At 45.1% G+C, this 24,632-nt stretch overlaps 30 non-coding genes across 30 annotated transcripts; all 30 read right to left on the reverse strand.

The window, feature by feature from the left end:
* Positions 1–2,207: 2,207 nt before the first annotated feature.
* On the reverse strand, positions 2,208–2,280 carry TRNAM-CAU (transfer RNA methionine (anticodon CAU)). The gene has a single exon. It is a non-coding gene; the product is annotated as a tRNA-Met (tRNA).
* A 264-nt stretch (positions 2,281–2,544) lies between these two features.
* On the reverse strand, positions 2,545–2,617 carry TRNAM-CAU (transfer RNA methionine (anticodon CAU)). Its single transcript has one exon. It is a non-coding gene; the product is annotated as a tRNA-Met (tRNA).
* A 264-nt stretch (positions 2,618–2,881) lies between these two features.
* On the reverse strand, positions 2,882–2,954 carry TRNAM-CAU (transfer RNA methionine (anticodon CAU)). The gene has a single exon. It is a non-coding gene; the product is annotated as a tRNA-Met (tRNA).
* Positions 2,955–3,219: 265 nt separating this feature from the next.
* TRNAM-CAU (transfer RNA methionine (anticodon CAU)) lies at positions 3,220–3,292 on the reverse strand. The gene has a single exon. It is a non-coding gene; the product is annotated as a tRNA-Met (tRNA).
* Positions 3,293–5,513: 2,221 nt separating this feature from the next.
* On the reverse strand, positions 5,514–5,586 carry TRNAM-CAU (transfer RNA methionine (anticodon CAU)). Its single transcript has one exon. It is a non-coding gene; the product is annotated as a tRNA-Met (tRNA).
* A 264-nt stretch (positions 5,587–5,850) lies between these two features.
* On the reverse strand, positions 5,851–5,923 carry TRNAM-CAU (transfer RNA methionine (anticodon CAU)). Its single transcript has one exon. It is a non-coding gene; the product is annotated as a tRNA-Met (tRNA).
* A 264-nt stretch (positions 5,924–6,187) lies between these two features.
* TRNAM-CAU (transfer RNA methionine (anticodon CAU)) lies at positions 6,188–6,260 on the reverse strand. Its single transcript has one exon. It is a non-coding gene; the product is annotated as a tRNA-Met (tRNA).
* A 267-nt stretch (positions 6,261–6,527) lies between these two features.
* Positions 6,528–6,600, reverse strand: TRNAM-CAU (transfer RNA methionine (anticodon CAU)). The gene has a single exon. It is a non-coding gene; the product is annotated as a tRNA-Met (tRNA).
* Positions 6,601–6,864: 264 nt separating this feature from the next.
* Positions 6,865–6,937, reverse strand: TRNAM-CAU (transfer RNA methionine (anticodon CAU)). Its single transcript has one exon. It is a non-coding gene; the product is annotated as a tRNA-Met (tRNA).
* Positions 6,938–9,158: 2,221 nt separating this feature from the next.
* Positions 9,159–9,231, reverse strand: TRNAM-CAU (transfer RNA methionine (anticodon CAU)). The gene has a single exon. It is a non-coding gene; the product is annotated as a tRNA-Met (tRNA).
* A 264-nt stretch (positions 9,232–9,495) lies between these two features.
* TRNAM-CAU (transfer RNA methionine (anticodon CAU)) lies at positions 9,496–9,568 on the reverse strand. The gene has a single exon. It is a non-coding gene; the product is annotated as a tRNA-Met (tRNA).
* Positions 9,569–9,832: 264 nt separating this feature from the next.
* TRNAM-CAU (transfer RNA methionine (anticodon CAU)) lies at positions 9,833–9,905 on the reverse strand. The gene has a single exon. It is a non-coding gene; the product is annotated as a tRNA-Met (tRNA).
* Positions 9,906–10,170: 265 nt separating this feature from the next.
* Positions 10,171–10,243, reverse strand: TRNAM-CAU (transfer RNA methionine (anticodon CAU)). The gene has a single exon. It is a non-coding gene; the product is annotated as a tRNA-Met (tRNA).
* Positions 10,244–12,464: 2,221 nt separating this feature from the next.
* TRNAM-CAU (transfer RNA methionine (anticodon CAU)) lies at positions 12,465–12,537 on the reverse strand. The gene has a single exon. It is a non-coding gene; the product is annotated as a tRNA-Met (tRNA).
* Positions 12,538–12,801: 264 nt separating this feature from the next.
* On the reverse strand, positions 12,802–12,874 carry TRNAM-CAU (transfer RNA methionine (anticodon CAU)). Its single transcript has one exon. It is a non-coding gene; the product is annotated as a tRNA-Met (tRNA).
* A 264-nt stretch (positions 12,875–13,138) lies between these two features.
* TRNAM-CAU (transfer RNA methionine (anticodon CAU)) lies at positions 13,139–13,211 on the reverse strand. The gene has a single exon. It is a non-coding gene; the product is annotated as a tRNA-Met (tRNA).
* A 267-nt stretch (positions 13,212–13,478) lies between these two features.
* On the reverse strand, positions 13,479–13,551 carry TRNAM-CAU (transfer RNA methionine (anticodon CAU)). Its single transcript has one exon. It is a non-coding gene; the product is annotated as a tRNA-Met (tRNA).
* Positions 13,552–13,815: 264 nt separating this feature from the next.
* On the reverse strand, positions 13,816–13,888 carry TRNAM-CAU (transfer RNA methionine (anticodon CAU)). Its single transcript has one exon. It is a non-coding gene; the product is annotated as a tRNA-Met (tRNA).
* Positions 13,889–16,109: 2,221 nt separating this feature from the next.
* On the reverse strand, positions 16,110–16,182 carry TRNAM-CAU (transfer RNA methionine (anticodon CAU)). The gene has a single exon. It is a non-coding gene; the product is annotated as a tRNA-Met (tRNA).
* A 264-nt stretch (positions 16,183–16,446) lies between these two features.
* On the reverse strand, positions 16,447–16,519 carry TRNAM-CAU (transfer RNA methionine (anticodon CAU)). The gene has a single exon. It is a non-coding gene; the product is annotated as a tRNA-Met (tRNA).
* A 264-nt stretch (positions 16,520–16,783) lies between these two features.
* On the reverse strand, positions 16,784–16,856 carry TRNAM-CAU (transfer RNA methionine (anticodon CAU)). The gene has a single exon. It is a non-coding gene; the product is annotated as a tRNA-Met (tRNA).
* A 265-nt stretch (positions 16,857–17,121) lies between these two features.
* Positions 17,122–17,194, reverse strand: TRNAM-CAU (transfer RNA methionine (anticodon CAU)). The gene has a single exon. It is a non-coding gene; the product is annotated as a tRNA-Met (tRNA).
* Positions 17,195–19,415: 2,221 nt separating this feature from the next.
* TRNAM-CAU (transfer RNA methionine (anticodon CAU)) lies at positions 19,416–19,488 on the reverse strand. The gene has a single exon. It is a non-coding gene; the product is annotated as a tRNA-Met (tRNA).
* A 264-nt stretch (positions 19,489–19,752) lies between these two features.
* TRNAM-CAU (transfer RNA methionine (anticodon CAU)) lies at positions 19,753–19,825 on the reverse strand. Its single transcript has one exon. It is a non-coding gene; the product is annotated as a tRNA-Met (tRNA).
* A 264-nt stretch (positions 19,826–20,089) lies between these two features.
* Positions 20,090–20,162, reverse strand: TRNAM-CAU (transfer RNA methionine (anticodon CAU)). Its single transcript has one exon. It is a non-coding gene; the product is annotated as a tRNA-Met (tRNA).
* Positions 20,163–20,427: 265 nt separating this feature from the next.
* On the reverse strand, positions 20,428–20,500 carry TRNAM-CAU (transfer RNA methionine (anticodon CAU)). Its single transcript has one exon. It is a non-coding gene; the product is annotated as a tRNA-Met (tRNA).
* Positions 20,501–22,721: 2,221 nt separating this feature from the next.
* TRNAM-CAU (transfer RNA methionine (anticodon CAU)) lies at positions 22,722–22,794 on the reverse strand. Its single transcript has one exon. It is a non-coding gene; the product is annotated as a tRNA-Met (tRNA).
* A 264-nt stretch (positions 22,795–23,058) lies between these two features.
* On the reverse strand, positions 23,059–23,131 carry TRNAM-CAU (transfer RNA methionine (anticodon CAU)). Its single transcript has one exon. It is a non-coding gene; the product is annotated as a tRNA-Met (tRNA).
* A 264-nt stretch (positions 23,132–23,395) lies between these two features.
* Positions 23,396–23,468, reverse strand: TRNAM-CAU (transfer RNA methionine (anticodon CAU)). Its single transcript has one exon. It is a non-coding gene; the product is annotated as a tRNA-Met (tRNA).
* Positions 23,469–23,733: 265 nt separating this feature from the next.
* TRNAM-CAU (transfer RNA methionine (anticodon CAU)) lies at positions 23,734–23,806 on the reverse strand. The gene has a single exon. It is a non-coding gene; the product is annotated as a tRNA-Met (tRNA).
* Positions 23,807–24,632: the final 826 nt, after the last annotated feature.

The raw sequence follows: 24,632 nt of genomic DNA on the forward strand, positions 1-24,632 counted from the left end.
TTGTTGATGAAGATTATGTGACACAACTCCACACTCAAAACTCCAGAGAGAATACGATCCATCTGAAAAGCTTCACTTGAATGTATAGTGTTTTGTACTTCAGATGTCTTCCATTCATCAATCAAGAGTCCCATCCTTCGATGCTTGAATTTTGAGCTAGTTATTTTGATATGCTCCAAAACAGGTAAGATGCCACAAACTTCCAACCCCTCCCTCGCTGGATATATACCTAACTCTTTTCAGCCCTTTTTTCTTACCAGTTTTTAATTCTCCTCCCCCAAAGTCCCTTTTGTAAGCAGGTCGCTTTTTTTCCCATTTGCAGAGAGTTTTGCTCCTTTCCTATATATATATGCATGATTAATTATGTGTTTCCACTTCCATCATTTAGTTTTCTTGTGTGCGTTCAGCCGGTTTCGTTATACTCGCTGCTTACATCGCTTATGTCAGGTTTGTATTATGTCACAGTTTGTTATGCTGTTATTTGACATCAGATCTCATGCTGATCTGCTTGCGGCTGGTGACAGGTAGCATGCCACAAAAACAAACCCCAAACTACATCATTATCACACCTGTGAGGCACACGGTTCATGAAGAGAGTCCAAACGCGCCCTCTAGTAACAGAGCAAGGTAACTGCCGGCCAGGTCAAGAAGGGTGGACGGGGCTGGGTTATGCAGATGAACTCCCAGAAGTTCCCAGACTGAACCCAAGAGGATTCCATCCTCCAGAACGCTTTATCCAGCCCATTAAAGCATCCAGCGGGCCACAGGAACATCCAGGAAGGCCAATCCAGGCTTTGCTCCTGAAGGAACTGTAGTTCAAAACCCACCCTCATTTAAAAGTGGCCAGGGTTCCTCCTAGCTTTTTGGTCTATAGAACCTGGCCGTTCGTGGCCGTTCGTGGCCAGTGAGGGAAAGTTGAAAGCTGCATTCCCTGCTGTGTGATTTAAACACAGCCAGGCTCACAAGGGCACTTTTATTATGCCGAAGGAGGGCCTTGCAGACTGTCCATGCCTGAGCCGCAACTGTGCCTGCGTTCCCCAGAGCCTTTCGTGGGCACAGGGGCAAGACAATCACCAGAAACAGAAGTGTCGAAATTGGCTGCATCCCCTTGTGCTACCCCTCTTTGCCTCTTTTCGCATTTGCCTTTCATGCAGTCGCCTCACTATTTGGCCGCTAGGCTTGGGTGCCCCACCTGTCTTTTCTAGAGTTTATTTTGTGAGAGACTTTAAACATACTCCAAGGGTCTGCTTGAAGACCTCTCAAGTCCCTCACACAGCCAGAAAATACATTTTGAAATACTTGCTCATTCTCTGAAACTGCCCTCATGTAAACCTGCCCCACTGCATCTAACACCATAAAATGTACCATCCTTATTTCCTGAATCTTTGCTCAAAGACCTACGTTGGCTCTATCAGTATGCGCCCATGCTATCCCAACCAGCAACCTTATCATTTTAAACTGCCCCACCTCTATTCGAAAGAACCTGTTTGTTTGAACTGACCCCTCTTTTCCCCACTGGTTGGCCCCACTTACCTTTTTCTTTCCTTTACAGATTACGGCCTGGGTACCCTGGGCTTATCCGGACCAACTACAGAGCCATAACGCCACTAGGGCGGCGATGGACACTGCACGGAGGCTTATTAATATGAAAAACCATAGCAGGGTTCGTGCGGCATCAACCTTATATGCACAACCATGTTTTGCCATTAGTTCATAGTGCACCTGATGGGCTCTGGAAGGCACAAGGAGAAGGCGTGGGAACACAGGGCCAGAAAGTTTGCACAGGGACTGCTTACATTTGCAAAATACCAAACATTGTACTCATTCTGTCAACGTTTTTGAAAAGTTATTACCTGAAACATAAGAGGCCTGCCTTCTCTGAGGAAAGAACTCAGGACCTTCAAATTATGAGACTGACGCGCTGCCTACTGCACTAAGCAGGTTCGGCTGGAGTATGTTTGGAGAACCTGGTGGAGAAACAGATCCAAGACCACGCTACTCACAAAGTGCAGATAGAAATATTCAAATAAAATGCAGCTAGCCCCATTGGTTCTATGGTATTTTGCGATCATATTTCTTTTCTGCGTCAGTAAAGAATCCAATCCTCTGATTCACAAGGACCGCGTTGCGGTCTACTGAACATCATGCTACTCTTCATGTTTAGAAAGGATATGTCCAATTGAATTTGCTGAAACAAAAAACACTTGTGCCCTCTCTGAGGCTCGAACTCAGGACCTTCAGAATATGAGACTGACGCGCTGCCTACTGCGCTAAGAAGGCTCTGCTGGAGTATTTTTGGAGAACTTGGTGGAGGACCAGATCTGAGACAACGCTACTCACACAGTCCAGATAGAAATATTAAAATAAAATGCAGCTAGCCCCATTGGTTCTATGGTATTTTGCGATCATATTTCTTTTCTGCGTCAGTAAAGAATCCAATCCTCTGATTCACAAGGACCGCGTTGCGGTCTACTGAACATCATGCTACTCTTCATGTTTAGAAAGGATATGTCCAATTGAATTTGCTGAAACAAAAAACACTTGTGCCCTCTCTGAGGCTCGAACTCAGGACCTTCAGATTATGAGACTGACGCGCTGCCTACTGCGCTAAGAAGGCTCTGCTGGAGTATTTTTGGAGAACTTGGTGGAGAACCAGATCTGAGACAACGCTACTCACACAGTCCAGATAGAAATATTAAAATAAAATGCAGCTAGCCCCATTGGTTCTATGGTATTTTGCGATCATATTTCTTTTCTGCGTCAGTAAAGAATCCAATCCTGTGATTCACAAGGACCGCGTTGCGGTCTACTGAACATCATTCTCCTCTTCATGTTTAGAAAGGATATGTCCAATTGAATTTGCTGAAACAAAAAACACTTGTGCCCTCTCTGAGGCTCGAACTCAGGACCTTCAGATTATGAGACTGACGCGCTGCCTACTGCGCTAAGAAGGCTCCGTTGGAGGCTCTTTGGATAACCTGGTGGAGAGCATGATTTGAGACCACGCTACTCACAAAGTCCAGATAGAAATATTCAAATAAAACGCAGCTAGCCCCAATTGGTTCTTTGGTATTTGGCAATCATATTTCTTTTCTGCGTCAGTAAAGAATCCAATCCTGTGATTCACAAGGACCGCGTTGCGGTCTACTGAACATCATGCTCCTCTTCATGTTTAGAAAAAATATGTCCAATTGTATTTGTTGAAACAAAAAACACTTGTGCCCTCTCTGAGGCTCGAACTCAGGACCTTCAGATTATGAGACTGACGCGCTGCCTACTGCGCTAAGAAGGCTGCGATTTTATGATTTGTTGATGAAGATTATGTGACACAACTCCACACTCAAAACTCCAGAGAGAATACGATCCATCTGAAAAGCTTCACTTGAATGTATAGTGTTTTGTACTTCAGATGTCTTCCATTCATCAATCAAGAGTCCCATCCTTCGATGCTTGAATTTTGAGCTAGTTATTTTGATATGCTCCAAAACAGGTAAGATGCCACAAACTTCCAACCCCTCCCTCGCTGGATATATACCTAACTCTTTTCAGCCCTTTTTTCTTACCAGTTTTTAATTCTCCTCCCCCAAAGTCCCTTTTGTAAGCAGGTCGCTTTTTTTCCCATTTGCAGAGAGTTTTGCTCCTTTCCTATATATATATGCATGATTAATTATGTGTTTCCACTTCCATCATTTAGTTTTCTTGTGTGCGTTCAGCCGGTTTCGTTATACTCGCTGCTTACATCGCTTATGTCAGGTTTGTATTATGTCACAGTTTGTTATGCTGTTATTTGACATCAGATCTCATGCTGATCTGCTTGCGGCTGGTGACAGGTAGCATGCCACAAAAACAAACCCCAAACTACATCATTATCACACCTGTGAGGCACACGGTTCATGAAGAGAGTCCAAACGCGCCCTCTAGTAACAGAGCAAGGTAACTGCCGGCCAGGTCAAGAAGGGTGGACGGGGCTGGGTTATGCAGATGAACTCCCAGAAGTTCCCAGACTGAACCCAAGAGGATTCCATCCTCCAGAACGCTTTATCCAGCCCATTAAAGCATCCAGCGGGCCACAGGAACATCCAGGAAGGCCAATCCAGGCTTTGCTCCTGAAGGAACTGTAGTTCAAAACCCACCCTCATTTAAAAGTGGCCAGGGTTCCTCCTAGCTTTTTGGTCTATAGAACCTGGCCGTTCGTGGCCGTTCGTGGCCAGTGAGGGAAAGTTGAAAGCTGCATTCCCTGCTGTGTGATTTAAACACAGCCAGGCTCACAAGGGCACTTTTATTATGCCGAAGGAGGGCCTTGCAGACTGTCCATGCCTGAGCCACAACTGTGCCTGCGTTCCCCAGAGCCTTTCGTGGGCACAGGGGCAAGACAATCACCAGAAACAGAAGTGTCGAAATTGGCTGCATCCCCTTGTGCTACCCCTCTTTGCCTCTTTTCGCATTTGCCTTTCATGCAGTCGCCTCACTATTTGGCCGCTAGGCTTGGGTGCCCCACCTGTCTTTTCTAGAGTTTATTTTGTGAGAGACTTTAAACATACTCCAAGGGTCTGCTTGAAGACCTCTCAAGTCCCTCACACAGCCAGAAAATACATTTTGAAATACTTGCTCATTCTCTGAAACTGCCCTCATGTAAACCTGCCCCACTGCATCTAACACCATAAAATGTACCATCCTTATTTCCTGAATCTTTGCTCAAAGACCTACGTTGGCTCTATCAGTATGCGCCCATGCTATCCCAACCAGCAACCTTATCATTTTAAACTGCCCCACCTCTATTCGAAAGAACCTGTTTGTTTGAACTGACCCCTCTTTTCCCCACTGGTTGGCCCCACTTACCTTTTTCTTTCCTTTACAGATTACGGCCTGGGTACCCTGGGCTTATCCGGACCAACTACAGAGCCATAACGCCACTAGGGCGGCGATGGACACTGCACGGAGGCTTATTAATATGAAAAACCATAGCAGGGTTCGTGCGGCATCAACCTTATATGCACAACCATGTTTTGCCATTAGTTCATAGTGCACCTGATGGGCTCTGGAAGGCACAAGGAGAAGGCGTGGGAACACAGGGCCAGAAAGTTTGCACAGGGACTGCTTACATTTGCAAAATACCAAACATTGTACTCATTCTGTCAACGTTTTTGAAAAGTTATTACCTGAAACATAAGAGGCCTGCCTTCTCTGAGGAAAGAACTCAGGACCTTCAAATTATGAGACTGACGCGCTGCCTACTGCACTAAGCAGGTTCGGCTGGAGTATGTTTGGAGAACCTGGTGGAGAAACAGATCCAAGACCACGCTACTCACAAAGTGCAGATAGAAATATTCAAATAAAATGCAGCTAGCCCCATTGGTTCTATGGTATTTTGCGATCATATTTCTTTTCTGCGTCAGTAAAGAATCCAATCCTCTGATTCACAAGGACCGCGTTGCGGTCTACTGAACATCATGCTACTCTTCATGTTTAGAAAGGATATGTCCAATTGAATTTGCTGAAACAAAAAACACTTGTGCCCTCTCTGAGGCTCGAACTCAGGACCTTCAGAATATGAGACTGACGCGCTGCCTACTGCGCTAAGAAGGCTCTGCTGGAGTATTTTTGGAGAACTTGGTGGAGGACCAGATCTGAGACAACGCTACTCACACAGTCCAGATAGAAATATTAAAATAAAATGCAGCTAGCCCCATTGGTTCTATGGTATTTTGCGATCATATTTCTTTTCTGCGTCAGTAAAGAATCCAATCCTCTGATTCACAAGGACCGCGTTGCGGTCTACTGAACATCATGCTACTCTTCATGTTTAGAAAGGATATGTCCAATTGAATTTGCTGAAACAAAAAACACTTGTGCCCTCTCTGAGGCTCGAACTCAGGACCTTCAGAATATGAGACTGACGCGCTGCCTACTGCGCTAAGAAGGCTCTGCTGGAGTATTTTTGGAGAACTTGGTGGAGGACCAGATCTGAGACAACGCTACTCACACAGTCCAGATAGAAATATTAAAATAAAATGCAGCTAGCCCCATTGGTTCTATGGTATTTTGCGATCATATTTCTTTTCTGCGTCAGTAAAGAATCCAATCCTCTGATTCACAAGGACCGCGTTGCGGTCTACTGAACATCATGCTACTCTTCATGTTTAGAAAGGATATGTCCAATTGAATTTGCTGAAACAAAAAACACTTGTGCCCTCTCTGAGGCTCGAACTCAGGACCTTCAGATTATGAGACTGACGCGCTGCCTACTGCGCTAAGAAGGCTCCGTTGGAGGCTCTTTGGATAACCTGGTGGAGAGCATGATTTGAGACCACGCTACTCACAAAGTCCAGATAGAAATATTCAAATAAAACGCAGCTAGCCCCAATTGGTTCTTTGGTATTTGGCAATCATATTTCTTTTCTGCGTCAGTAAAGAATCCAATCCTGTGATTCACAAGGACCGCGTTGCGGTCTACTGAACATCATGCTCCTCTTCATGTTTAGAAAGGATATGTCCAATTGAATTTGCTGAAACACAAAAAACACTTGTGCCCTCTCTGAGGCTCGAACTCAGGACCTTCAGATTATGAGACTGACGCGCTGCCTACTGCGCTAAGAAGGCTCTGCTGGAGTATTTTTGGAGAACTTGGTGGAGGACCAGATCTGAGACAACGCTACTCACACAGTCCAGATAGAAATATTAAAATAAAATGCAGCTAGCCCCATTGGTTCTATGGTATTTTGCGATCATATTTCTTTTCTGCGTCAGTAAAGAATCCAATCCTGTGATTCACAAGGACCGCGTTGCGGTCTACTGAACATCATGCTCCTCTTCATGTTTAGAAAGGATATGTCCAATTGAATTTGCTGAAACAAAAAACACTTGTGCCCTCTCTGAGGCTCGAACTCAGGACCTTCAGATTATGAGACTGACGCGCTGCCTACTGCGCTAAGAAGGCTGCGATTTTATGATTTGTTGATGAAGATTATGTGACACAACTCCACACTCAAAACTCCAGAGAGAATACGATCCATCTGAAAAGCTTCACTTGAATGTATAGTGTTTTGTACTTCAGATGTCTTCCATTCATCAATCAAGAGTCCCATCCTTCGATGCTTGAATTTTGAGCTAGTTATTTTGATATGCTCCAAAACAGGTAAGATGCCACAAACTTCCAACCCCTCCCTCGCTGGATATATACCTAACTCTTTTCAGCCCTTTTTTCTTACCAGTTTTTAATTCTCCTCCCCCAAAGTCCCTTTTGTAAGCAGGTCGCTTTTTTTCCCATTTGCAGAGAGTTTTGCTCCTTTCCTATATATATATGCATGATTAATTATGTGTTTCCACTTCCATCATTTAGTTTTCTTGTGTGCGTTCAGCCGGTTTCGTTATACTCGCTGCTTACATCGCTTATGTCAGGTTTGTATTATGTCACAGTTTGTTATGCTGTTATTTGACATCAGATCTCATGCTGATCTGCTTGCGGCTGGTGACAGGTAGCATGCCACAAAAACAAACCCCAAACTACATCATTATCACACCTGTGAGGCACACGGTTCATGAAGAGAGTCCAAACGCGCCCTCTAGTAACAGAGCAAGGTAACTGCCGGCCAGGTCAAGAAGGGTGGACGGGGCTGGGTTATGCAGATGAACTCCCAGAAGTTCCCAGACTGAACCCAAGAGGATTCCATCCTCCAGAACGCTTTATCCAGCCCATTAAAGCATCCAGCGGGCCACAGGAACATCCAGGAAGGCCAATCCAGGCTTTGCTCCTGAAGGAACTGTAGTTCAAAACCCACCCTCATTTAAAAGTGGCCAGGGTTCCTCCTAGCTTTTTGGTCTATAGAACCTGGCCGTTCGTGGCCGTTCGTGGCCAGTGAGGGAAAGTTGAAAGCTGCATTCCCTGCTGTGTGATTTAAACACAGCCAGGCTCACAAGGGCACTTTTATTATGCCGAAGGAGGGCCTTGCAGACTGTCCATGCCTGAGCCGCAACTGTGCCTGCGTTCCCCAGAGCCTTTCGTGGGCACAGGGGCAAGACAATCACCAGAAACAGAAGTGTCGAAATTGGCTGCATCCCCTTGTGCTACCCCTCTTTGCCTCTTTTCGCATTTGCCTTTCATGCAGTCGCCTCACTATTTGGCCGCTAGGCTTGGGTGCCCCACCTGTCTTTTCTAGAGTTTATTTTGTGAGAGACTTTAAACATACTCCAAGGGTCTGCTTGAAGACCTCTCAAGTCCCTCACACAGCCAGAAAATACATTTTGAAATACTTGCTCATTCTCTGAAACTGCCCTCATGTAAACCTGCCCCACTGCATCTAACACCATAAAATGTACCATCCTTATTTCCTGAATCTTTGCTCAAAGACCTACGTTGGCTCTATCAGTATGCGCCCATGCTATCCCAACCAGCAACCTTATCATTTTAAACTGCCCCACCTCTATTCGAAAGAACCTGTTTGTTTGAACTGACCCCTCTTTTCCCCACTGGTTGGCCCCACTTACCTTTTTCTTTCCTTTACAGATTACGGCCTGGGTACCCTGGGCTTATCCGGACCAACTACAGAGCCATAACGCCACTAGGGCGGCGATGGACACTGCACGGAGGCTTATTAATATGAAAAACCATAGCAGGGTTCGTGCGGCATCAACCTTATATGCACAACCATGTTTTGCCATTAGTTCATAGTGCACCTGATGGGCTCTGGAAGGCACAAGGAGAAGGCGTGGGAACACAGGGCCAGAAAGTTTGCACAGGGACTGCTTACATTTGCAAAATACCAAACATTGTACTCATTCTGTCAACGTTTTTGAAAAGTTATTACCTGAAACATAAGAGGCCTGCCTTCTCTGAGGAAAGAACTCAGGACCTTCAAATTATGAGACTGACGCGCTGCCTACTGCACTAAGCAGGTTCGGCTGGAGTATGTTTGGAGAACCTGGTGGAGAAACAGATCCAAGACCACGCTACTCACAAAGTGCAGATAGAAATATTCAAATAAAATGCAGCTAGCCCCATTGGTTCTATGGTATTTTGCGATCATATTTCTTTTCTGCGTCAGTAAAGAATCCAATCCTCTGATTCACAAGGACCGCGTTGCGGTCTACTGAACATCATGCTACTCTTCATGTTTAGAAAGGATATGTCCAATTGAATTTGCTGAAACAAAAAACACTTGTGCCCTCTCTGAGGCTCGAACTCAGGACCTTCAGAATATGAGACTGACGCGCTGCCTACTGCGCTAAGAAGGCTCTGCTGGAGTATTTTTGGAGAACTTGGTGGAGGACCAGATCTGAGACAACGCTACTCACACAGTCCAGATAGAAATATTAAAATAAAATGCAGCTAGCCCCATTGGTTCTATGGTATTTTGCGATCATATTTCTTTTCTGCGTCAGTAAAGAATCCAATCCTCTGATTCACAAGGACCGCGTTGCGGTCTACTGAACATCATGCTACTCTTCATGTTTAGAAAGGATATGTCCAATTGAATTTGCTGAAACAAAAAACACTTGTGCCCTCTCTGAGGCTCGAACTCAGGACCTTCAGATTATGAGACTGACGCGCTGCCTACTGCGCTAAGAAGGCTCTGCTGGAGTATTTTTGGAGAACTTGGTGGAGAACCAGATCTGAGACAACGCTACTCACACAGTCCAGATAGAAATATTAAAATAAAATGCAGCTAGCCCCATTGGTTCTATGGTATTTTGCGATCATATTTCTTTTCTGCGTCAGTAAAGAATCCAATCCTGTGATTCACAAGGACCGCGTTGCGGTCTACTGAACATCATTCTCCTCTTCATGTTTAGAAAGGATATGTCCAATTGAATTTGCTGAAACAAAAAACACTTGTGCCCTCTCTGAGGCTCGAACTCAGGACCTTCAGATTATGAGACTGACGCGCTGCCTACTGCGCTAAGAAGGCTCCGTTGGAGGCTCTTTGGATAACCTGGTGGAGAGCATGATTTGAGACCACGCTACTCACAAAGTCCAGATAGAAATATTCAAATAAAACGCAGCTAGCCCCAATTGGTTCTTTGGTATTTGGCAATCATATTTCTTTTCTGCGTCAGTAAAGAATCCAATCCTGTGATTCACAAGGACCGCGTTGCGGTCTACTGAACATCATGCTCCTCTTCATGTTTAGAAAAAATATGTCCAATTGTATTTGTTGAAACAAAAAACACTTGTGCCCTCTCTGAGGCTCGAACTCAGGACCTTCAGATTATGAGACTGACGCGCTGCCTACTGCGCTAAGAAGGCTGCGATTTTATGATTTGTTGATGAAGATTATGTGACACAACTCCACACTCAAAACTCCAGAGAGAATACGATCCATCTGAAAAGCTTCACTTGAATGTATAGTGTTTTGTACTTCAGATGTCTTCCATTCATCAATCAAGAGTCCCATCCTTCGATGCTTGAATTTTGAGCTAGTTATTTTGATATGCTCCAAAACAGGTAAGATGCCACAAACTTCCAACCCCTCCCTCGCTGGATATATACCTAACTCTTTTCAGCCCTTTTTTCTTACCAGTTTTTAATTCTCCTCCCCCAAAGTCCCTTTTGTAAGCAGGTCGCTTTTTTTCCCATTTGCAGAGAGTTTTGCTCCTTTCCTATATATATATGCATGATTAATTATGTGTTTCCACTTCCATCATTTAGTTTTCTTGTGTGCGTTCAGCCGGTTTCGTTATACTCGCTGCTTACATCGCTTATGTCAGGTTTGTATTATGTCACAGTTTGTTATGCTGTTATTTGACATCAGATCTCATGCTGATCTGCTTGCGGCTGGTGACAGGTAGCATGCCACAAAAACAAACCCCAAACTACATCATTATCACACCTGTGAGGCACACGGTTCATGAAGAGAGTCCAAACGCGCCCTCTAGTAACAGAGCAAGGTAACTGCCGGCCAGGTCAAGAAGGGTGGACGGGGCTGGGTTATGCAGATGAACTCCCAGAAGTTCCCAGACTGAACCCAAGAGGATTCCATCCTCCAGAACGCTTTATCCAGCCCATTAAAGCATCCAGCGGGCCACAGGAACATCCAGGAAGGCCAATCCAGGCTTTGCTCCTGAAGGAACTGTAGTTCAAAACCCACCCTCATTTAAAAGTGGCCAGGGTTCCTCCTAGCTTTTTGGTCTATAGAACCTGGCCGTTCGTGGCCGTTCGTGGCCAGTGAGGGAAAGTTGAAAGCTGCATTCCCTGCTGTGTGATTTAAACACAGCCAGGCTCACAAGGGCACTTTTATTATGCCGAAGGAGGGCCTTGCAGACTGTCCATGCCTGAGCCACAACTGTGCCTGCGTTCCCCAGAGCCTTTCGTGGGCACAGGGGCAAGACAATCACCAGAAACAGAAGTGTCGAAATTGGCTGCATCCCCTTGTGCTACCCCTCTTTGCCTCTTTTCGCATTTGCCTTTCATGCAGTCGCCTCACTATTTGGCCGCTAGGCTTGGGTGCCCCACCTGTCTTTTCTAGAGTTTATTTTGTGAGAGACTTTAAACATACTCCAAGGGTCTGCTTGAAGACCTCTCAAGTCCCTCACACAGCCAGAAAATACATTTTGAAATACTTGCTCATTCTCTGAAACTGCCCTCATGTAAACCTGCCCCACTGCATCTAACACCATAAAATGTACCATCCTTATTTCCTGAATCTTTGCTCAAAGACCTACGTTGGCTCTATCAGTATGCGCCCATGCTATCCCAACCAGCAACCTTATCATTTTAAACTGCCCCACCTCTATTCGAAAGAACCTGTTTGTTTGAACTGACCCCTCTTTTCCCCACTGGTTGGCCCCACTTACCTTTTTCTTTCCTTTACAGATTACGGCCTGGGTACCCTGGGCTTATCCGGACCAACTACAGAGCCATAACGCCACTAGGGCGGCGATGGACACTGCACGGAGGCTTATTAATATGAAAAACCATAGCAGGGTTCGTGCGGCATCAACCTTATATGCACAACCATGTTTTGCCATTAGTTCATAGTGCACCTGATGGGCTCTGGAAGGCACAAGGAGAAGGCGTGGGAACACAGGGCCAGAAAGTTTGCACAGGGACTGCTTACATTTGCAAAATACCAAACATTGTACTCATTCTGTCAACGTTTTTGAAAAGTTATTACCTGAAACATAAGAGGCCTGCCTTCTCTGAGGAAAGAACTCAGGACCTTCAAATTATGAGACTGACGCGCTGCCTACTGCACTAAGCAGGTTCGGCTGGAGTATGTTTGGAGAACCTGGTGGAGAAACAGATCCAAGACCACGCTACTCACAAAGTGCAGATAGAAATATTCAAATAAAATGCAGCTAGCCCCATTGGTTCTATGGTATTTTGCGATCATATTTCTTTTCTGCGTCAGTAAAGAATCCAATCCTCTGATTCACAAGGACCGCGTTGCGGTCTACTGAACATCATGCTACTCTTCATGTTTAGAAAGGATATGTCCAATTGAATTTGCTGAAACAAAAAACACTTGTGCCCTCTCTGAGGCTCGAACTCAGGACCTTCAGAATATGAGACTGACGCGCTGCCTACTGCGCTAAGAAGGCTCTGCTGGAGTATTTTTGGAGAACTTGGTGGAGGACCAGATCTGAGACAACGCTACTCACACAGTCCAGATAGAAATATTAAAATAAAATGCAGCTAGCCCCATTGGTTCTATGGTATTTTGCGATCATATTTCTTTTCTGCGTCAGTAAAGAATCCAATCCTCTGATTCACAAGGACCGCGTTGCGGTCTACTGAACATCATGCTACTCTTCATGTTTAGAAAGGATATGTCCAATTGAATTTGCTGAAACAAAAAACACTTGTGCCCTCTCTGAGGCTCGAACTCAGGACCTTCAGAATATGAGACTGACGCGCTGCCTACTGCGCTAAGAAGGCTCTGCTGGAGTATTTTTGGAGAACTTGGTGGAGGACCAGATCTGAGACAACGCTACTCACACAGTCCAGATAGAAATATTAAAATAAAATGCAGCTAGCCCCATTGGTTCTATGGTATTTTGCGATCATATTTCTTTTCTGCGTCAGTAAAGAATCCAATCCTCTGATTCACAAGGACCGCGTTGCGGTCTACTGAACATCATGCTACTCTTCATGTTTAGAAAGGATATGTCCAATTGAATTTGCTGAAACAAAAAACACTTGTGCCCTCTCTGAGGCTCGAACTCAGGACCTTCAGATTATGAGACTGACGCGCTGCCTACTGCGCTAAGAAGGCTCCGTTGGAGGCTCTTTGGATAACCTGGTGGAGAGCATGATTTGAGACCACGCTACTCACAAAGTCCAGATAGAAATATTCAAATAAAACGCAGCTAGCCCCAATTGGTTCTTTGGTATTTGGCAATCATATTTCTTTTCTGCGTCAGTAAAGAATCCAATCCTGTGATTCACAAGGACCGCGTTGCGGTCTACTGAACATCATGCTCCTCTTCATGTTTAGAAAGGATATGTCCAATTGAATTTGCTGAAACACAAAAAACACTTGTGCCCTCTCTGAGGCTCGAACTCAGGACCTTCAGATTATGAGACTGACGCGCTGCCTACTGCGCTAAGAAGGCTCTGCTGGAGTATTTTTGGAGAACTTGGTGGAGGACCAGATCTGAGACAACGCTACTCACACAGTCCAGATAGAAATATTAAAATAAAATGCAGCTAGCCCCATTGGTTCTATGGTATTTTGCGATCATATTTCTTTTCTGCGTCAGTAAAGAATCCAATCCTGTGATTCACAAGGACCGCGTTGCGGTCTACTGAACATCATGCTCCTCTTCATGTTTAGAAAGGATATGTCCAATTGAATTTGCTGAAACAAAAAACACTTGTGCCCTCTCTGAGGCTCGAACTCAGGACCTTCAGATTATGAGACTGACGCGCTGCCTACTGCGCTAAGAAGGCTGCGATTTTATGATTTGTTGATGAAGATTATGTGACACAACTCCACACTCAAAACTCCAGAGAGAATACGATCCATCTGAAAAGCTTCACTTGAATGTATAGTGTTTTGTACTTCAGATGTCTTCCATTCATCAATCAAGAGTCCCATCCTTCGATGCTTGAATTTTGAGCTAGTTATTTTGATATGCTCCAAAACAGGTAAGATGCCACAAACTTCCAACCCCTCCCTCGCTGGATATATACCTAACTCTTTTCAGCCCTTTTTTCTTACCAGTTTTTAATTCTCCTCCCCCAAAGTCCCTTTTGTAAGCAGGTCGCTTTTTTTCCCATTTGCAGAGAGTTTTGCTCCTTTCCTATATATATATGCATGATTAATTATGTGTTTCCACTTCCATCATTTAGTTTTCTTGTGTGCGTTCAGCCGGTTTCGTTATACTCGCTGCTTACATCGCTTATGTCAGGTTTGTATTATGTCACAGTTTGTTATGCTGTTATTTGACATCAGATCTCATGCTGATCTGCTTGCGGCTGGTGACAGGTAGCATGCCACAAAAACAAACCCCAAACTACATCATTATCACACCTGTGAGGCACACGGTTCATGAAGAGAGTCCAAACGCGCCCTCTAGTAACAGAGCAAGGTAACTGCCGGCCAGGTCAAGAAGGGTGGACGGGGCTGGGTTATGCAGATGAACTCCCAGAAGTTCCCAGACTGAACCCAAGAGGATTCCATCCTCCAGAACGCTTTATCCAGCCCATTAAAGCATCCAGCGGGCCACAGGAACATCCAGGAAGGCCAATCCAGGCTTTGCTCCTGAAGGAACTGTAGTTCAAAACCCACCCTCATTTAAAAGTGGCCAGGGTTCCTCCTAGCTTTTTGGTCTATAGAACCTGGCCGTTCGTGGCCGTTCGTGGCCAGTGAGGGAAAGTTGAAAGCTGCATTCCCTGCTGTGTGATTTAAACACAGCCAGGCTCACAAGGGCACTTTTATTATGCCGAAGGAGGGCCTTGCAGACTGTCCATGCCTGAGCCGCAACTGTGCCTGCGTTCCCCAGAGCCTTTCGTGGGCACAGGGGCAAGACAATCACCAGAAACAGAAGTGTCGAAATTGGCTGCATCCCCTTGTGCTACCCCTCTTTGCCTCTTTTCGCATTTGCCTTTCATGCAGTCGCCTCACTATTTGGCCGCTAGGCTTGGGTGCCCCACCTGTCTTTTCTAGAGTTTATTTTGTGAGAGACTTTAAACATACTCCAAGGGTCTGCTTGAAGACCTCTCAAGTCCCTCACACAGCCAGAAAATACATTTTGAAATACTTGCTCATTCTCTGAAACTGCCCTCATGTAAACCTGCCCCACTGCATCTAACACCATAAAATGTACCATCCTTATTTCCTGAATCTTTGCTCAAAGACCTACGTTGGCTCTATCAGTATGCGCCCATGCTATCCCAACCAGCAACCTTATCATTTTAAACTGCCCCACCTCTATTCGAAAGAACCTGTTTGTTTGAACTGACCCCTCTTTTCCCCACTGGTTGGCCCCACTTACCTTTTTCTTTCCTTTACAGATTACGGCCTGGGTACCCTGGGCTTATCCGGACCAACTACAGAGCCATAACGCCACTAGGGCGGCGATGGACACTGCACGGAGGCTTATTAATATGAAAAACCATAGCAGGGTTCGTGCGGCATCAACCTTATATGCACAACCATGTTTTGCCATTAGTTCATAGTGCACCTGATGGGCTCTGGAAGGCACAAGGAGAAGGCGTGGGAACACAGGGCCAGAAAGTTTGCACAGGGACTGCTTACATTTGCAAAATACCAAACATTGTACTCATTCTGTCAACGTTTTTGAAAAGTTATTACCTGAAACATAAGAGGCCTGCCTTCTCTGAGGAAAGAACTCAGGACCTTCAAATTATGAGACTGACGCGCTGCCTACTGCACTAAGCAGGTTCGGCTGGAGTATGTTTGGAGAACCTGGTGGAGAAACAGATCCAAGACCACGCTACTCACAAAGTGCAGATAGAAATATTCAAATAAAATGCAGCTAGCCCCATTGGTTCTATGGTATTTTGCGATCATATTTCTTTTCTGCGTCAGTAAAGAATCCAATCCTCTGATTCACAAGGACCGCGTTGCGGTCTACTGAACATCATGCTACTCTTCATGTTTAGAAAGGATATGTCCAATTGAATTTGCTGAAACAAAAAACACTTGTGCCCTCTCTGAGGCTCGAACTCAGGACCTTCAGAATATGAGACTGACGCGCTGCCTACTGCGCTAAGAAGGCTCTGCTGGAGTATTTTTGGAGAACTTGGTGGAGGACCAGATCTGAGACAACGCTACTCACACAGTCCAGATAGAAATATTAAAATAAAATGCAGCTAGCCCCATTGGTTCTATGGTATTTTGCGATCATATTTCTTTTCTGCGTCAGTAAAGAATCCAATCCTCTGATTCACAAGGACCGCGTTGCGGTCTACTGAACATCATGCTACTCTTCATGTTTAGAAAGGATATGTCCAATTGAATTTGCTGAAACAAAAAACACTTGTGCCCTCTCTGAGGCTCGAACTCAGGACCTTCAGATTATGAGACTGACGCGCTGCCTACTGCGCTAAGAAGGCTCTGCTGGAGTATTTTTGGAGAACTTGGTGGAGAACCAGATCTGAGACAACGCTACTCACACAGTCCAGATAGAAATATTAAAATAAAATGCAGCTAGCCCCATTGGTTCTATGGTATTTTGCGATCATATTTCTTTTCTGCGTCAGTAAAGAATCCAATCCTGTGATTCACAAGGACCGCGTTGCGGTCTACTGAACATCATTCTCCTCTTCATGTTTAGAAAGGATATGTCCAATTGAATTTGCTGAAACAAAAAACACTTGTGCCCTCTCTGAGGCTCGAACTCAGGACCTTCAGATTATGAGACTGACGCGCTGCCTACTGCGCTAAGAAGGCTCCGTTGGAGGCTCTTTGGATAACCTGGTGGAGAGCATGATTTGAGACCACGCTACTCACAAAGTCCAGATAGAAATATTCAAATAAAACGCAGCTAGCCCCAATTGGTTCTTTGGTATTTGGCAATCATATTTCTTTTCTGCGTCAGTAAAGAATCCAATCCTGTGATTCACAAGGACCGCGTTGCGGTCTACTGAACATCATGCTCCTCTTCATGTTTAGAAAAAATATGTCCAATTGTATTTGTTGAAACAAAAAACACTTGTGCCCTCTCTGAGGCTCGAACTCAGGACCTTCAGATTATGAGACTGACGCGCTGCCTACTGCGCTAAGAAGGCTGCGATTTTATGATTTGTTGATGAAGATTATGTGACACAACTCCACACTCAAAACTCCAGAGAGAATACGATCCATCTGAAAAGCTTCACTTGAATGTATAGTGTTTTGTACTTCAGATGTCTTCCATTCATCAATCAAGAGTCCCATCCTTCGATGCTTGAATTTTGAGCTAGTTATTTTGATATGCTCCAAAACAGGTAAGATGCCACAAACTTCCAACCCCTCCCTCGCTGGATATATACCTAACTCTTTTCAGCCCTTTTTTCTTACCAGTTTTTAATTCTCCTCCCCCAAAGTCCCTTTTGTAAGCAGGTCGCTTTTTTTCCCATTTGCAGAGAGTTTTGCTCCTTTCCTATATATATATGCATGATTAATTATGTGTTTCCACTTCCATCATTTAGTTTTCTTGTGTGCGTTCAGCCGGTTTCGTTATACTCGCTGCTTACATCGCTTATGTCAGGTTTGTATTATGTCACAGTTTGTTATGCTGTTATTTGACATCAGATCTCATGCTGATCTGCTTGCGGCTGGTGACAGGTAGCATGCCACAAAAACAAACCCCAAACTACATCATTATCACACCTGTGAGGCACACGGTTCATGAAGAGAGTCCAAACGCGCCCTCTAGTAACAGAGCAAGGTAACTGCCGGCCAGGTCAAGAAGGGTGGACGGGGCTGGGTTATGCAGATGAACTCCCAGAAGTTCCCAGACTGAACCCAAGAGGATTCCATCCTCCAGAACGCTTTATCCAGCCCATTAAAGCATCCAGCGGGCCACAGGAACATCCAGGAAGGCCAATCCAGGCTTTGCTCCTGAAGGAACTGTAGTTCAAAACCCACCCTCATTTAAAAGTGGCCAGGGTTCCTCCTAGCTTTTTGGTCTATAGAACCTGGCCGTTCGTGGCCGTTCGTGGCCAGTGAGGGAAAGTTGAAAGCTGCATTCCCTGCTGTGTGATTTAAACACAGCCAGGCTCACAAGGGCACTTTTATTATGCCGAAGGAGGGCCTTGCAGACTGTCCATGCCTGAGCCGCAACTGTGCCTGCGTTCCCCAGAGCCTTTCGTGGGCACAGGGGCAAGACAATCACCAGAAACAGAAGTGTCGAAATTGGCTGCATCCCCTTGTGCTACCCCTCTTTGCCTCTTTTCGCATTTGCCTTTCATGCAGTCGCCTCACTATTTGGCCGCTAGGCTTGGGTGCCCCACCTGTCTTTTCTAGAGTTTATTTTGTGAGAGACTTTAAACATACTCCAAGGGTCTGCTTGAAGACCTCTCAAGTCCCTCACACAGCCAGAAAATACATTTTGAAATACTTGCTCATTCTCTGAAACTGCCCTCATGTAAACCTGCCCCACTGCATCTAACACCATAAAATGTACCATCCTTATTTCCTGAATCTTTGCTCAAAGACCTACGTTGGCTCTATCAGTATGCGCCCATGCTATCCCAACCAGCAACCTTATCATTTTAAACTGCCCCACCTCTATTCGAAAGAACCTGTTTGTTTGAACTGACCCCTCTTTTCCCCACTGGTTGGCCCCACTTACCTTTTTCTTTCCTTTACAGATTACGGCCTGGGTACCCTGGGCTTATCCGGACCAACTACAGAGCCATAACGCCACTAGGGCGGCGATGGACACTGCACGGAGGCTTATTAATATGAAAAACCATAGCAGGGTTCGTGCGGCATCAACCTTATATGCACAACCATGTTTTGCCATTAGTTCATAGTGCACCTGATGGGCTCTGGAAGGCACAAGGAGAAGGCGTGGGAACACAGGGCCAGAAAGTTTGCACAGGGACTGCTTACATTTGCAAAATACCAAACATTGTACTCATTCTGTCAACGTTTTTGAAAAGTTATTACCTGAAACATAAGAGGCCTGCCTTCTCTGAGGAAAGAACTCAGGACCTTCAAATTATGAGACTGACGCGCTGCCTACTGCACTAAGCAGGTTCGGCTGGAGTATGTTTGGAGAACCTGGTGGAGAAACAGATCCAAGACCACGCTACTCACAAAGTGCAGATAGAAATATTCAAATAAAATGCAGCTAGCCCCATTGGTTCTATGGTATTTTGCGATCATATTTCTTTTCTGCGTCAGTAAAGAATCCAATCCTCTGATTCACAAGGACCGCGTTGCGGTCTACTGAACATCATGCTACTCTTCATGTTTAGAAAGGATATGTCCAATTGAATTTGCTGAAACAAAAAACACTTGTGCCCTCTCTGAGGCTCGAACTCAGGACCTTCAGAATATGAGACTGACGCGCTGCCTACTGCGCTAAGAAGGCTCTGCTGGAGTATTTTTGGAGAACTTGGTGGAGGACCAGATCTGAGACAACGCTACTCACACAGTCCAGATAGAAATATTAAAATAAAATGCAGCTAGCCCCATTGGTTCTATGGTATTTTGCGATCATATTTCTTTTCTGCGTCAGTAAAGAATCCAATCCTCTGATTCACAAGGACCGCGTTGCGGTCTACTGAACATCATGCTACTCTTCATGTTTAGAAAGGATATGTCCAATTGAATTTGCTGAAACAAAAAACACTTGTGCCCTCTCTGAGGCTCGAACTCAGGACCTTCAGATTATGAGACTGACGCGCTGCCTACTGCGCTAAGAAGGCTCTGCTGGAGTATTTTTGGAGAACTTGGTGGAGAACCAGATCTGAGACAACGCTACTCACACAGTCCAGATAGAAATATTAAAATAAAATGCAGCTAGCCCCATTGGTTCTATGGTATTTTGCGATCATATTTCTTTTCTGCGTCAGTAAAGAATCCAATCCTGTGATTCACAAGGACCGCGTTGCGGTCTACTGAACATCATTCTCCTCTTCATGTTTAGAAAGGATATGTCCAATTGAATTTGCTGAAACAAAAAACACTTGTGCCCTCTCTGAGGCTCGAACTCAGGACCTTCAGATTATGAGACTGACGCGCTGCCTACTGCGCTAAGAAGGCTCCGTTGGAGGCTCTTTGGATAACCTGGTGGAGAGCATGATTTGAGACCACGCTACTCACAAAGTCCAGATAGAAATATTCAAATAAAACGCAGCTAGCCCCAATTGGTTCTTTGGTATTTGGCAATCATATTTCTTTTCTGCGTCAGTAAAGAATCCAATCCTGTGATTCACAAGGACCGCGTTGCGGTCTACTGAACATCATGCTCCTCTTCATGTTTAGAAAAAATATGTCCAATTGTATTTGTTGAAACAAAAAACACTTGTGCCCTCTCTGAGGCTCGAACTCAGGACCTTCAGATTATGAGACTGACGCGCTGCCTACTGCGCTAAGAAGGCTGCGATTTTATGATTTGTTGATGAAGATTATGTGACACAACTCCACACTCAAAACTCCAGAGAGAATACGATCCATCTGAAAAGCTTCACTTGAATGTATAGTGTTTTGTACTTCAGATGTCTTCCATTCATCAATCAAGAGTCCCATCCTTCGATGCTTGAATTTTGAGCTAGTTATTTTGATATGCTCCAAAACAGGTAAGATGCCACAAACTTCCAACCCCTCCCTCGCTGGATATATACCTAACTCTTTTCAGCCCTTTTTTCTTACCAGTTTTTAATTCTCCTCCCCCAAAGTCCCTTTTGTAAGCAGGTCGCTTTTTTTCCCATTTGCAGAGAGTTTTGCTCCTTTCCTATATATATATGCATGATTAATTATGTGTTTCCACTTCCATCATTTAGTTTTCTTGTGTGCGTTCAGCCGGTTTCGTTATACTCGCTGCTTACATCGCTTATGTCAGGTTTGTATTATGTCACAGTTTGTTATGCTGTTATTTGACATCAGATCTCATGCTGATCTGCTTGCGGCTGGTGACAGGTAGCATGCCACAAAAACAAACCCCAAACTACATCATTATCACACCTGTGAGGCACACGGTTCATGAAGAGAGTCCAAACGCGCCCTCTAGTAACAGAGCAAGGTAACTGCCGGCCAGGTCAAGAAGGGTGGACGGGGCTGGGTTATGCAGATGAACTCCCAGAAGTTCCCAGACTGAACCCAAGAGGATTCCATCCTCCAGAACGCTTTATCCAGCCCATTAAAGCATCCAGCGGGCCACAGGAACATCCAGGAAGGCCAATCCAGGCTTTGCTCCTGAAGGAACTGTAGTTCAAAACCCACCCTCATTTAAAAGTGGCCAGGGTTCCTCCTAGCTTTTTGGTCTATAGAACCTGGCCGTTCGTGGCCGTTCGTGGCCAGTGAGGGAAAGTTGAAAGCTGCATTCCCTGCTGTGTGATTTAAACACAGCCAGGCTCACAAGGGCACTTTTATTATGCCGAAGGAGGGCCTTGCAGACTGTCCATGCCTGAGCCGCAACTGTGCCTGCGTTCCCCAGAGCCTTTCGTGGGCACAGGGGCAAGACAATCACCAGAAACAGAAGTGTCGAAATTGGCTGCATCCCCTTGTGCTACCCCTCTTTGCCTCTTTTCGCATTTGCCTTTCATGCAGTCGCCTCACTATTTGGCCGCTAGGCTTGGGTGCCCCACCTGTCTTTTCTAGAGTTTATTTTGTGAGAGACTTTAAACATACTCCAAGGGTCTGCTTGAAGACCTCTCAAGTCCCTCACACAGCCAGAAAATACATTTTGAAATACTTGCTCATTCTCTGAAACTGCCCTCATGTAAACCTGCCCCACTGCATCTAACACCATAAAATGTACCATCCTTATTTCCTGAATCTTTGCTCAAAGACCTACGTTGGCTCTATCAGTATGCGCCCATGCTATCCCAACCAGCAACCTTATCATTTTAAACTGCCCCACCTCTATTCGAAAGAACCTGTTTGTTTGAACTGACCCCTCTTTTCCCCACTGGTTGGCCCCACTTACCTTTTTCTTTCCTTTACAGATTACGGCCTGGGTACCCTGGGCTTATCCGGACCAACTACAGAGCCATAACGCCACTAGGGCGGCGATGGACACTGCACGGAGGCTTATTAATATGAAAAACCATAGCAGGGTTCGTGCGGCATCAACCTTATATGCACAACCATGTTTTGCCATTAGTTCATAGTGCACCTGATGGGCTCTGGAAGGCACAAGGAGAAGGCGTGGGAACACAGGGCCAGAAAGTTTGCACAGGGACTGCTTACATTTGCAAAATACCAAACATTGTACTCATTCTGTCAACGTTTTTGAAAAGTTATTACCTGAAACATAAGAGGCCTGCCTTCTCTGAGGAAAGAACTCAGGACCTTCAAATTATGAGACTGACGCGCTGCCTACTGCACTAAGCAGGTTCGGCTGGAGTATGTTTGGAGAACCTGGTGGAGAAACAGATCCAAGACCACGCTACTCACAAAGTGCAGATAGAAATATTCAAATAAAATGCAGCTAGCCCCATTGGTTCTATGGTATTTTGCGATCATATTTCTTTTCTGCGTCAGTAAAGAATCCAATCCTCTGATTCACAAGGACCGCGTTGCGGTCTACTGAACATCATGCTACTCTTCATGTTTAGAAAGGATATGTCCAATTGAATTTGCTGAAACAAAAAACACTTGTGCCCTCTCTGAGGCTCGAACTCAGGACCTTCAGAATATGAGACTGACGCGCTGCCTACTGCGCTAAGAAGGCTCTGCTGGAGTATTTTTGGAGAACTTGGTGGAGGACCAGATCTGAGACAACGCTACTCACACAGTCCAGATAGAAATATTAAAATAAAATGCAGCTAGCCCCATTGGTTCTATGGTATTTTGCGATCATATTTCTTTTCTGCGTCAGTAAAGAATCCAATCCTCTGATTCACAAGGACCGCGTTGCGGTCTACTGAACATCATGCTACTCTTCATGTTTAGAAAGGATATGTCCAATTGAATTTGCTGAAACAAAAAACACTTGTGCCCTCTCTGAGGCTCGAACTCAGGACCTTCAGATTATGAGACTGACGCGCTGCCTACTGCGCTAAGAAGGCTCTGCTGGAGTATTTTTGGAGAACTTGGTGGAGAACCAGATCTGAGACAACGCTACTCACACAGTCCAGATAGAAATATTAAAATAAAATGCAGCTAGCCCCATTGGTTCTATGGTATTTTGCGATCATATTTCTTTTCTGCGTCAGTAAAGAATCCAATCCTGTGATTCACAAGGACCGCGTTGCGGTCTACTGAACATCATTCTCCTCTTCATGTTTAGAAAGGATATGTCCAATTGAATTTGCTGAAACAAAAAACACTTGTGCCCTCTCTGAGGCTCGAACTCAGGACCTTCAGATTATGAGACTGACGCGCTGCCTACTGCGCTAAGAAGGCTCCGTTGGAGGCTCTTTGGATAACCTGGTGGAGAGCATGATTTGAGACCACGCTACTCACAAAGTCCAGATAGAAATATTCAAATAAAACGCAGCTAGCCCCAATTGGTTCTTTGGTATTTGGCAATCATATTTCTTTTCTGCGTCAGTAAAGAATCCAATCCTGTGATTCACAAGGACCGCGTTGCGGTCTACTGAACATCATGCTCCTCTTCATGTTTAGAAAAAATATGTCCAATTGTATTTGTTGAAACAAAAAACACTTGTGCCCTCTCTGAGGCTCGAACTCAGGACCTTCAGATTATGAGACTGACGCGCTGCCTACTGCGCTAAGAAGGCTGCGATTTTATGATTTGTTGATGAAGATTATGTGACACAACTCCACACTCAAAACTCCAGAGAGAATACGATCCATCTGAAAAGCTTCACTTGAATGTATAGTGTTTTGTACTTCAGATGTCTTCCATTCATCAATCAAGAGTCCCATCCTTCGATGCTTGAATTTTGAGCTAGTTATTTTGATATGCTCCAAAACAGGTAAGATGCCACAAACTTCCAACCCCTCCCTCGCTGGATATATACCTAACTCTTTTCAGCCCTTTTTTCTTACCAGTTTTTAATTCTCCTCCCCCAAAGTCCCTTTTGTAAGCAGGTCGCTTTTTTTCCCATTTGCAGAGAGTTTTGCTCCTTTCCTATATATATATGCATGATTAATTATGTGTTTCCACTTCCATCATTTAGTTTTCTTGTGTGCGTTCAGCCGGTTTCGTTATACTCGCTGCTTACATCGCTTATGTCAGGTTTGTATTATGTCACAGTTTGTTATGCTGTTATTTGACATCAGATCTCATGCTGATCTGCTTGCGGCTGGTGACAGGTAGCATGCCACAAAAACAAACCCCAAACTACATCATTATCACACCTGTGAGGCACACGGTTCATGAAGAGAGTCCAAACGCGCCCTCTAGTAACAGAGCAAGGTAACTGCCGGCCAGGTCAAGAAGGGTGGACGGGGCTGGGTTATGCAGATGAACTCCCAGAAGTTCCCAGACTGAACCCAAGAGGATTCCATCCTCCAGAACGCTTTATCCAGCCCATTAAAGCATCCAGCGGGCCACAGGAACATCCAGGAAGGCCAATCCAGGCTTTGCTCCTGAAGGAACTG

The sequence above is a fragment of the Ambystoma mexicanum genome, chromosome 4p (assembly GCF_040938575.1).
Source record: "Ambystoma mexicanum isolate Mex_15411 chromosome 4p, UKY_AmexF1_1, whole genome shotgun sequence".
In the NCBI taxonomy this organism is placed as follows: domain Eukaryota; kingdom Metazoa; phylum Chordata; class Amphibia; order Caudata; family Ambystomatidae; genus Ambystoma; species Ambystoma mexicanum.